General features: G+C 40.4%; 1 protein-coding gene across 1 annotated transcript in view; it reads left to right on the top strand.

Moving 5' to 3' along the window:
- Positions 1–387: 387 nt before the first annotated feature.
- Positions 388–12,418, top strand: part of MARK1 (microtubule affinity regulating kinase 1) — a 104,837-nt gene continuing 92,806 nt past the window's right edge. The window contains exons 1-2 of the mRNA XM_019516478.1: positions 388–404; positions 1,082–1,135. The gene's annotated coding sequence lies outside the window, so the exon portion shown is untranslated. The remainder of the gene's footprint in view (positions 405–1,081; positions 1,136–12,418) is intronic.

Here is a 12,418-nt window from a genome sequence, read left to right on the forward strand (position 1 = left end):
TGCCACACCTCTCAATATCCATCTTAATACATAAGTCAAACTTGCTCAAAAGGCAAAAAAATCTGCCTACACTACTCTTGAAAATTATCAATCATGCTTTTTAAAAATGACCTACTTAGTTGCAAAAATATTTCCATACCATAAACATCTGCTTAAACTCCTGTGTAGATTCCTTTCTAAATATTTTGTTTTTCTTGTAGCATATCTCTGTGGATGGGTACACTGAACCACACGTGCAGCCTATCAAATCAAGTAGCAGACAAAACATCCCCCGGTGTAGAAACTCAGTTACATCTACAAATGAAGAACATCCTCACATTGGAAATTATCGTTTATTAAAAACAATAGGGAAAGGAAATTTTGCCAAAGTGAAACTGGCAAGACATGTTCTTACGGGAAGAGAGGTAAGCTTTTAGAACATGATCAGTGTAATATTTTTGTTGCTTTGGTTTTGTTTTTGGCCTTCATAGGTAACAACTATTTTTAAAAGTTTTATCATTGTTTATAATTGCATATTTGAATTTTAAGAACTAACTTTTAGTACTGCACACTAGTTATAGCATATGTATAGACAGGATTTAAATTTCTCTTGAGTTTCTTTATTTGTTTGAAAATGAATTCATTTTTTTAAAGATATTCAGACCTTTTTGAGTGAGGTGTTAGGGGAGCGTTGCTTTTGTTTTGTTGTTTTAAGTGTGTCAGGAAATCTTTGTCTTATTCTCCCTTCAACCTATATAAATATTCAAACACTCTCAAGAATACTTTTTTTAATTAAGACTGGAAATACAACCTTTTCCACACTGCTGGCTTGCAGGCATGGAAAATAAATTCCTTGCCTGTATACGCTGACAACCTATAGAAACATAAGTGGATTCTTATTAGTAAGAACTTTAAGTATGGTGACTAAGGATTAACAAGTGCCTACAATGGACATACAATTTCACAGCTGTGTTTTTGCATGCAAGTGTGCAGTATATTTTCTCGCATGCTTTTTGGCATTTAAAATGCTCAGCGTTTTTCACTAGTTTAGTGATGCCTGGTGTTTTTTTTAATGTTTTTGTTCTCCCCCACTCAACCCCAGGTCGCTGTGAAAATAATAGATAAGACCCAGCTAAATCCTACCAGTCTACAAAAGGTAAGACTTCAACCCCTGTAATTGTGAAACAGTCAAACCACTATTTACTTTCCTTGGCAGCAATTTTTTACTCTTTCATCTTGCAAAAAATTTTCTGTGGTGTGGGATATTGTACCTGTGCTACTGAGGCATGAAAAATGGCACCTCATTATCTTTGCTGTAATCAGAGTACTAAATTTGTGCTGACTATATGGACTATGCCTATACCTCCTGGTTGGATGTTACTCTTCTCCCACCAGGTTTTGTTTTGACATCTGTGAAAACAATTATCTGAAGCCTTCCTTTGCTGCCAGTCAAAGGTGCAGAATATTTGAGAACAAAAATAATTGTTCTTGCTCGTTTAAAATGTAGCACTGTTAACAAGCAGTTGTTTTTCTTTATTTTAATGTGACTGACATTACATTTTTCTTGTTATGAAGGATGAGAGATGCATACCAGTTATTGATCTTAATAGGTATGCTGCTTTGTTCATATGTTGTTTCAGTTTTAGTAGTTTCTCAAGGAACTGTTGCCAGTTCCTGTGTGTATGTGCCTGTAAAAGAGATGTATAGGCATACACTCAGAAATGACCCCAGTAGTTTAAAAATACTGCTTAGTTTGTCTCACTTCCTGTGTCTTTTGCAGAAGTTATTCAGAAACTCACGAGCCATTGTTGTGTGTTGTTGTGGGCAGTATTTACTGGCAAACAGGGTAGCTAGCTCTAAGTGGTTTTCAGCAGAGACCAGCTTTGTAGAGCCAGAGAGAGGCAGAGTTAACTGCTCTGTGATGTGGAGCAAGACATCCGAACCCAGAAGCTTTGTTCTTAAAGGCTACTCAGCTTCTCTGGCTACAGGATCTTGTAAATTTTTTGCCAATAATAGCATAAATAGAAGATGCTGTTACTTCTTCCACCCTTTTGTGGGGTTTGTCATCATACAAGAAATGTGGGGGATTTTGGGGGGGGGTTGTTTTTAGTTATGACAGGTAATATAGTTGGTTTAGATTTTTGACTGTTTTCCAGTTCTAGCATTGAGAATCCACAAGAAACCCTGTCTGTCCTACTTCAGTTTAAGACTACCATATAAGGGAGTTCCTACACCCCACAAAAGGAGTTTTCTTACTAATGCTGCTTAGGTTGGCTAAGATAGAGCTAATAGGGCTTGGAGGGCTGTGTCTGCAGTTGGTGAGGCATATTCCAGACTTGTTATCCTTGCAATTTGACCTTTTACTTAGAAATGAGGGAATTTGCTGTCAGCAAGTAGAAAGGACAAAAATTGAGTGGTATAATTAAAGAGTGCAGTTAGCAGAAGTCTCTGACAATTTAGTGAAAGTTCTTTGTATTAATAGTGTCAGCCTATTTAAAATCCTGTATAGTTTTCTTTATCATTTTAAATAGAATTTGTAAATGAATGTATATGAGCTTGTCAAAACTTGTTAGCTGTTAGATTTTTGAAATGACAGCTTGCACAAATGCTTGAAACCGTTTCAGTGAAAAGTTTTAAATTCACTTACTACTAAAACAGTTTTTAAATAAATATTTTGAAGGGTATAGTTGCATTCCTCCTCATGCTCTCCGGTGTGTTTTAGGTGGTTAAAAATTTCTTAAACAAAGGTTGGTAAAAAAACAAAACAAACTAATCATATGTTAAGTTTGGTTCTGTATTAGTCATGCTTCTGTAAGTGAAAATAGAATACTTTAGCTTGCTGATTTTAACGTTTGTAATTGTGTTTAACTGTTTTCGTGTATGCGTGCCTGCATGGTGGACAAAATATAGAATTAGTCCAGGCTAAATAAAATAAACTGACCAAAACAAAAAATCTTCAAATAATATGAATCAATGCAACTTGTGTTCTTAAATATAACTGGGGAATGCTCAGGGCAAAACACACAACATTCATTTATCTCATTTAATTTTAAATATTTTAAGTCGGTACTATTTTTAAGTGGTTTTAACACAGCCAGTAAATTCACTTAATGTGATGTGCCTTAACTACTCTTGCTGAAGGAACTGTGATTTTTTTTTTTTTAATTTTTGTTTTCTGTGTATTTAAATGCACAACCTAATTTTATTAAAACTTGCATTTGATTTACTTTTGATTTTTCTATGGGAACCTTATACTTGTATAGTATCATACCTATTCACTCCACCATCTAATTGTATGTTTATAATTTTCCAGACTTTTAAGTCTGAGGAATACTTAAAGTTCTGTAACAGTCAGTTTAAAAGATAAAACCAATTAGATCATAGTTATTTGTTTTGAAGTACAACAGTTGCTTAAGAAACAAGGTGTGGCTACTTTTATTTCTATTACAGTAATACCTTGAGGCCCCACTGTGCTAGTACGGAGCATGCATAGTAAGATGGTCCTTTAGTTTTTAAGGGCTCACAGTTCAAATAAACAATGCAGTGAGGGAGGGAGTGTTTTTATTCTTATTTCACAGGTAAAAATCTCTATGGCACGGGAATTAAGTGATTTACACAGCTATAAATGGGTCCTTAGCCATTTGGACTTGGGAGTTAAAAGCAGCTGGATGTAATGCTAAGCACATAACTCACAAGTGTACTATTGGCTGTAGAAGCTAGTATGCTTTATAACCACACTAGCACAATGGGCTGCTAGAATGGGGGACCTTCTTTGGCACAGAAAGCTTCTGTAGAAACAAAAGTTGAAGGTAAATCTAGTGCCTCCCCAAAGAAGACTCAGTTAAGTTGTAGGAATCTACTTTCCTTGCAGTTGTTGTAATCAAGTCAAGGTCTTATTAGTTACATTAGCACTTTCATTTTACTACCCTGTTCATAAGTTTCTGGAAAAGTTTTTTTTTTTTTAAACTTTGTGCCTCAATTAAGCTTGTTTGGGAAATTTGGATAGTCTGGATTCCCAAACAAATTACATTACATTAATTTGAGTTAAAAGTGGAGAATACAGTTTAATAATATAGCATAAAAAATTCCAGGAAATTTAATTCTCTTAAAACCAAGCATTTGTAAACCCCAGAAAATCAGCTAAAATAAAAAAACCTCCTCTAAATTTGTAAAATCATGTGTGTTCAACCTCTGGCCTGCAGGACACATCTTGCTTGCAGTTCCATGCTATCTGGCCTGTGGTGTTCCTCCTGGGTCTAGAAATTTGGCAGTGTTGAATGGTGGCAGTTAATGCTCCCCTGTGATCAAATTTCCAAGCCCTACAGGGCTGGATTGGCCCCACACGGAGGGATTGGGCCCCAGGCAGGCTACAGACCAACCTGGCACTGCTCGTTTGGTCCACAGGACAAAGTTGGGCACCACTGTGTTAAATTATTAGTCATTAATACATCCAAACCACCTTCATTCTGTATTATCTTTTTTTTTTTAAGACAGTAGATGCATGCTGTCCTGTGCCTTGTGGAGTCATTATGGGGCAAAGTTCAAGGTGTCCCTGTACCCGAGAGATGGATTCCTCTTTCTTAGTGTGTTTGAATAAATGTGGTTTCCCTGGCAGAAACAGGTGGATAAGGGAAAATTTAGACTGTGGTATCAAACATGTAGTGCCTATAGACTGGACCCACCTTGCAACGCCTCTTCATCTAGGCTACTGGAAGGGGGGGGGTGTGGGTGGGGGGTGTTGTGGGAAGAACCTACCACAAAATCCAGGGCCCACTGGCCCTGTTGGGCATGCCCCTCAGTGGCAGAGGGACTAGTAAGGGTTCTGCTGCCACAGCCTCACTTTGCCCTATGGCCACCACCTCATGCTCTGAAGAAGATTCAGCCCACAAAACAGCTTTGTAGTTTCTGGATCTGACCCAAGTTTGGGGGCTTTTTTTGTACCCTTTGTACCCTTGATGAGTGTGGCCATGCAGTATGTAGTGCTGCAGATGCATCTGCAGAGCCACATACAACACACTCTGTTGTTCTCTGCACTGCAAGGGAGCAGTGTAGTGGGAGATTTTTTGACCCCTGAATATCCTACAGATATGTAGATCCCACAGAGGGGAAAAAAAAAAGTGGACCAGCACACAGCAGCAGCATGTGCCACCCAAAGCCAGAACCTGGCTGGCCAGAGCTGAGCTCTGCTGCCAAGCAAGCTCCACATGGCAGGATTGCTGCTTCTGCAGCCCTGGGAGGCCCTCAGAACCCCAGGTAAGGCTGCTGGGGTCAGGCCACTGTTGTCCCAGCCTCTCCTACCCCACCTGGGGTAACTTGCCGTGCGCCAGTGCACACATGGCACAGGCATTCCCTGGGGACAACTAGCGGCAGCGCAAGATGTGCTACTGCTAGTTGTCCCCGGAGGATCAATTGCCCACATACATCTGGATGCAGCTTTTGGGTGCATCCAAACAAGCGTACATGTGTGGTTTGTAGCACCTCAGAACTGTTTGAAGCACTGCAAACCTTACATATAGCACGTGCAAATGTTTACTGTACCACAAATTTGGTACTAGGAACTCTCAGTGTAAAGAAAGGGGGGGGGGGAAACCCAACAAACAAACAAAATGCTGTAAAAGCTGTGCCCAGGATGATGCTCTGGCTACTGGCCAGAGCATTTCCACTGCTTTAGGTGTCCCCTGGCTACTCCAGCATGCCTGGAGCTGGGAAATGGTAGTTTCCCTGAAGTGGGGCATTTTCTCTGCAGGAAACTCCTTGTGCAGGGGTGTGTGCAGCAGCAAAAAGCAGTGATAAATTTGTGGGGATATGTCCTGTGTGTCTAGGGCTGAGATGGTTAAGTTTTTTCACTACTTCAGAAACAATACTAGATGTTTATCTGAAAGGCTTTTAATAGGTAAAAGCATACCTCTTTGTGTTCAGTGCATTGAAAAGGAGTGGGGGGGGGGACAGAGTGGGAGGAATTGTCAACCCCTCAAAAATGCAGCTGAAATTAGTCAGATCTCAAATAGCTTCAATTTTAAAAACTTTTCCAACATTATGGCTTCAGTCTATAAAATGTTGTTTGATAATTAGCTGCTTCATGCACAGTAGTCTTTCATAACATTTTAATAGTTTGTATTGGATATGAAATATTAAATGTCTAAAAAATTCTATGTAAGTATATATAAATTCTACATTGTTGACTAATGTGTCTACTTAAAGCTGCTATAAGATGACATTTAATGCACTATTTCTTTTGTAAGTGCTACCATTTCAACAAATGGATCCTATTAAAAAAAGTGCTCATAGGACTATGAGTCGTCTTCAACTACCAACCAATATTTAAAAAAAAAAAAAGTGAAATCTTAAGTTTGAGCTATGTTGCTCATTAAAGAAGTGCTGGATTGAGATTGTGGATAGTACATAGTTGTATATGGCATACAGGCCATTTAAAATATTAATGTTGCAAAGGAAGTATTTTAAAATCAGGAAAGAACAGAATTATAGTTGCCTGTGCAACCTTAATTTGGCCCTGTTATGCACATATGTTAAGAAGCAGTCCTTAATTACATGAGCATATACTTTTTTCTGCAGGACACATGCCTTTTCAAGCGCACTGAAAGGATGACACTCATTGTGCAGCTTTCCAACATTTTGTCTTCTGTGTGTTTTGTTGTTCAGCAGGCTGCCCCATGACTTAGGTGTATGTACACTATTCAAAGTACACTTATCACATCTGGTTCTGAGAACAGAGTTATTTCTCCTAGGCTTTTCTGTGGTCGTCATTACTGATAGTATCAGAGTGTCTCACAAACCTTAATCTTCACAATATCTGTGTGAGGTGTTTATCCCTGTTCAACAGACAGGGAATGGAGGCCCAGTGAAATTAAGACTGAAGTACCAACTAGTTTGGGGAGTCTTAGCTGAAACATCAAAGATCTGTGTTTCCTGAATATTTACCATTATGTAACTCTTCAGAGCAGGCAGAGTTGCAAGAGGCTAAAAGTCAGACTCCAGTGTGTCAAGCTGGGTGCCCATAAAATGAGGAATGCACAGTTAGTGAACATCTGTGAAACTGTGGTTTAAATGATTTATTTAGTGCGTGGGAACTCTGGCCAACGCAGGAAAAGAATATAATTCTCTAGGGCACCATTCACCTGCATTTTATATAAGGTCTGCTGTCTCTTTTTCTCCCTCCCTCCACAAATGAGGCAGAGTTCTTTATTACCCAGTTACAGTTGGTTAGGAACTGGATTTTCTGTTTTGTGGGGAATTGCAGAATTTTGAATTTTTTCCCCTTAAGTATAATGATAAACAAATTTCTAAGCTTCCTGTGACATGATGCTCACAATAAAAAATATTTCTGTTTTTGGCTGATCAAAATGTTTAGTTGTCGTGATGACCTTTTTAAAACTTCTTAGTGAGTTTGTCCCCAAAAGTAGTTTTGAAATGCAACATTCCATTCCAAAAAACATTGAAAACTCCCCTTTCAGCATTCTTGAAATGCTTTGTTTTAAAAAATTCTTCATATTGATGATTTAAAAAACAAAAAACCTTTTGGACAAAAATTGACCAGCCCTATATAAAGCCCTAATTCACCCTCAGTGCAGGTCCATCCTTTGGGACAGGGTTAATGTGGAAAAAGAATACATGCATCCTAGGGGACTGAATTAAGGCTGTATGGACAACTTTAATTCTACCATTTCTCAACTTTTGAGTGCTTGAATTTACAACCTTAACATAACTATCTTTTTAAAAAAAATAAATGTGTGTGTTTTGTGTGTGTTTTAAATTCTCTTGTGGGGTCATACAGACACGCACACTGTTCATCAGTAGCTTTTTTTGGAACCTTTTAATTCACTGCACAGGCTTTTGTTGCTTGAGCTACTAGTGATTGATAGCAGCTGCAGCCAAATTTGGCTCCTTCTGCCCTATTGTCTTCAATCTGCCCTAATCTTGTCTGTTTTGGTGGTCTGGCTCCTTGTCCTGGTCCTTTTCCTCTCTGTAGGCTTTTAGTCCCCATTTCCTAGTTTTCCTTATTCAGCTGATTCCTCTCCCCTCTCACCCCAGTTCTTTATCTGATCTCCCACACTATTTTTCTTGGGTCAGTTTGTATGACCCTTATCAGATACAGGCAAGTAAAATATACGGTGGACCAACTCGTTGGGTGTGTCCAGGTGAGCGCAGACATTTGGTATGTGGTGTACATGTAGTATGGTATGTGGCATTCCCCGTGCTGCTACTTTGCAGCATGGGTTTTTTTGGGACCTGGGGAACACACTCATGGGGATGCACCCACTGAGTCCAGAATAACTCCAATTTATCTTTAGGTAAGCAGACTGCTTCTGAGTTGTGCTCTCTATGAAGGTCCTGACTGATTTCTGGTAGGGCTGTAGGATCTATCAGGTAAGTCTTTGGAGACCTGAGTAAACAAGGATTGAATTACTTTATTGCTTCTATCTGAAGGCCACTTTATTCCCTGAATCAGGGACCTTTGAGGTATCAAGCTTACACTAGTACAGGACCTTTTGATATCACCGCAAGGAAGGGGATGAACTACTTCTGATTAGCCTTCTATTGATCAATTTCATCCAGCACCAGTTGTTGTGACTTCTTTAGCCTTGTCAGACTGTGTCCTAGTTCTGTGTCCCAGTCAAACCAGTTCCACTTCCAGTTCTGGAAAGCATTCAGGTAACAGCCAGAGTCTTTGTTGCTGTCCAGGGTGCTAGATCTTGATCACAGTTCTGATGACCACTACTACAGCAGGTCTAAGCAGATCTTCAGTCCCAGTTAAGATTAATTATGCTATACTTTTTGGGAATCCACTTAGGGTAGCTCCTTCTTAAGATTAAGACTTCTGTGCTTCTATAGGGATCAGTGCTTGGACCCGTGCTCTTTAATATATTCATTAATTACTTGGATGAGGGGGTAGAAAGCTCACGGATGACACTGTGTGGGGAAATGCAGGCCCATTGGAGCATAGGGTCAGGATCCAGAATGACTTTGACAAGCTGGACTCATGGGTGAAACAGAATCAGATAAGGCGTCACAGAAATAAGTGCAAACTCCTACATCTGGTTATGATGAACCCTCACCACAACTACACCATAACTACATAATGGGTGGTGGTCCACTGGCTGGCACAGCGTTTGAGCGAGAGACTTGGGGGTTACGATTGACCGGAAGATGAATATGAGCCATCAGTGTGATGAGGTTGCCAGGAAAGCAAATATAACTCTGGCATGCATCAGCCGATGTGTATCCAGTAGATGCGGGGAGGTACTCATTGATAAGCTCAAGAGAGTACAAAAAAGAGCCTGCCTGCATGATGAAGGGCATGGAGGATAGGCCCTATGAGGAGAGCCTTGGGGAACTGGGCCTGTTCAGTTAGAGTAAGAGAAGTACTTGTAGTCATCTCTCAGCCATCAGGGGTGAACACCAAGATTTAGGTGAGCAACTCTTCAGGAAGGCACCTCAAGGCAGGATGAGGACCAACAGACATAAGCTTATAGAGGGTAGATTCAGGCTAGATACAAGGAAGAACTTCTTCCCTGTAAGGGTCACCAGAATCTGGAACACAGCCTCCAACACTGCAGCAGGATATACTGAAACCCCTGTTACCTTGAGTGAAACAACTTGGCTGCAGTCTTCAGGCATCAAATATCCTAAATCACTCTTCCACCAGTAGGAATACATGCACCAACTCCTAGAAGCTTGTGGAAAAGTTCTGTTCCTAGAGTTAGACTGATCATCTCCACTCTTCTCCTGAAAACAAAACCAAACCTCAGGGTTTTTGAGAGAGTGTTTTCAAAAGAGGACTTCTGGCCTCCATCATCTGTCATGCAGGCTGTGATTATTTGGAAGGAATTCTTTTCACTTGATTCTTCAGACATTCCATACCATATTTATTCCTATGCTCTCTTCTTTGAGGACTTTTTGTTTAGGGAAGGATGAAACTTTGTATCAGACCATTGGGTTTTGAAAATAATCTTAGTTGGGGTACTTTGCAGTTTTGTATCTCCTTGCCCTTTTCCTAGTCAGGACACTGCTATTTCAGGAAGTGCAACTGTTTTTTCTCTTAAAGATATAGAGGAAGTTCCATTACAATTTGTGGAAAGGCTTTTATTCCAGTTTCTTACTACCAGAAAAATTAAGAGCTGATCTCCCTATCCTGGTCTTGAAACATCTTAATGTATACCTCTCCACTTTCAGTTTAGAATGGCAGTTCTTGTTTCCATAACTTCTGCTGCTAGATCCATAGATCTGCTTTGTGGCAATTTAATCTACAGGATACTTAGCTTCATCTTTCTCTTCCCCGCCCTACTCATAGGAAGTACCTAGTAGGTTGGTCCCACTGCTGGAACATGTTGGGTAACTGAATTATTGAACTGTCAACAGCACAAAGTGTTTTCACCATACATGGTAATGTTTAATCTCAGAAATCAAGGAATAATGCTCTGTCCATTACCTCAGTGGCTAGCTGGTCTAAAAAGTTCCCATTCTTCCTTTTCATTCATTCTGCTTTTATTGGCCATCTGCTGAATCAGCCAGGTACGGCAATAAATATTTCCCAGTCTTCCCCCATCCTACAAAGTTAATTTAATGATTAGATGCAAGGATCCCAATTGCATGTGTAGGGGGGTGTAATTCTCCCTATCCTGTCATACCCAAATGCTAATAAAAGGAACACATCTAGATCAATATCTGGTACAAGATATATTACATTTGCACACTTATCAGCAACCAAACATCCTTGCTAGTACTCGGGCAAGGCTGTGCTTTTTATATAATTTGGGGGAGAGGATCTTGAAAGTCCCCTTTGTCAGGGGGCAGTTTGATTTCAGTCTGTTGTATTTACCAGCTAGACTCTCATAGCACTATATAACCCAGAGCTACAGAATGTTATGGCAGATCATCTAAGCAGACAGTTATCATGAATAATCCAACAAAGCATCTTGCAAGAATGTGGTCATCTACCACTATACCTGTTTGCAACTGCTATGAGGAATATGTTTTGCTTAAAGGGAAACTGTTCTGATCCTCTTACAATATATTGAACATTTCAGGGTCTCTAAGGAGGGTGTGTGTTTGTTCTTGTCTGCTTTACATTCTAAGGATGTTAAGGAAGGTGTTATGAAAACATCAAACAGTCATTATAATAGTACTTGTTTGCCTGAGACAATTTTGATACCTTGATCTTCCAGACTGATCTCTCAAACAAGTGGTCCTCAGCAGTCCTTCAATATAAGGAGGGCAGTCTTTCAGTAAATGGGAAGTTCTCCGCAGATGGGTGAGGAGGCAAATCTGAGATCTGCATGTTTGACTGCAGACATGACAAAGAGTTCCAGCAGGAAGGGAGTGGGTACTAATTATGTCAGATCACAGCTCTTTCCTTTTTTCTCTCATCTGTCTGGTTCCATAATGAGGGAAGTTTGCTTGAAGTGATGGATCCTTTATTGTGTTTCATGGTGCCATTAGGGGTGATTTCAGTACTCAGATCTCCCGTGTATTACTGTTAATATCACTCTTACTCTGGTTGGCCTTCAAAGTGTCCTTGAACCTCTCTTCTTTTGCCTGCCTGTAGAGTCATGACCATCAGTGAGTTGGGAGTGTAAGATCTGTTTCAGGAGCTGGCTGTCAGGCATCCTTATGACATGTCCTGTTGAATGGAGCTGATGCTGTATAAACACGGCTTCAATGTTGGTGGTGTTTGCTTGAGACAGGACACTAGCATTTGTTCTTATGTCCTTCTAGTTGATTTGAAGGAATTTCCAAAGATGTTGCTCATGGTTATGTTCCAAAGCCTTTAGGTATTTCTAATTATATCATTCAAGTTTCACACCCATACAACAGGGTAGGAATGACAACAGCCTGGTAGATGAGAAGTTTGGTTTAGGTCCTCATGTCACAATCACTGAAGACACTATTTAAGAGATGTCCAAAGGTAGCACTGGCAGATTTTATCTGGTGTTGAATATTATCATCTATGTCTGTCTTTGTGGCTTTTTTAGACAGGGGAACTACTGAGTATTGTCCAAGGACTGCCCTCTACTTGTAATATGTGGAGGAGCAGCTCTTTAGTCCAAGCAGCTACCCACTGACTCACCTTTGGCTCTAGCTTTGACTCACATGGGCCTGCTGATTTTTGCCTAGCTAAGTGGGGAGGGAGGCAAGTAACAGGGGGAGGGACAGGCTGTGAAAGCTTTGCTGCATTCCCTACCAAGCAGCCCACTGTGAGTCTCCCCTGTGTGCCCCCCTCTCCCCTGTGTAGTCTGTGTTATGCATTCCCCATCTTCACTGTGTGTGCCTGCTCTCCTACTGCACAAGCCACCCTGGTCGGGGGCAGCTGACAGCTTGGCTCTTGCTTGAGTGTTGGGCCTGGGGCTGAAGCTGCAGCTGAACTGCCACCTGCCCCAGGAGGGTGCTCAAATTACATCAGAGATGAGGCTTTCCCTAACCT

Source organism: Gavialis gangeticus, unplaced genomic scaffold (genome assembly GCF_001723915.1).
Source record: "Gavialis gangeticus isolate Ggan-Ray unplaced genomic scaffold, GavGan_comp1, whole genome shotgun sequence".
In the NCBI taxonomy this organism is placed as follows: Eukaryota; Metazoa; Chordata; order Crocodylia; family Gavialidae; genus Gavialis; species Gavialis gangeticus.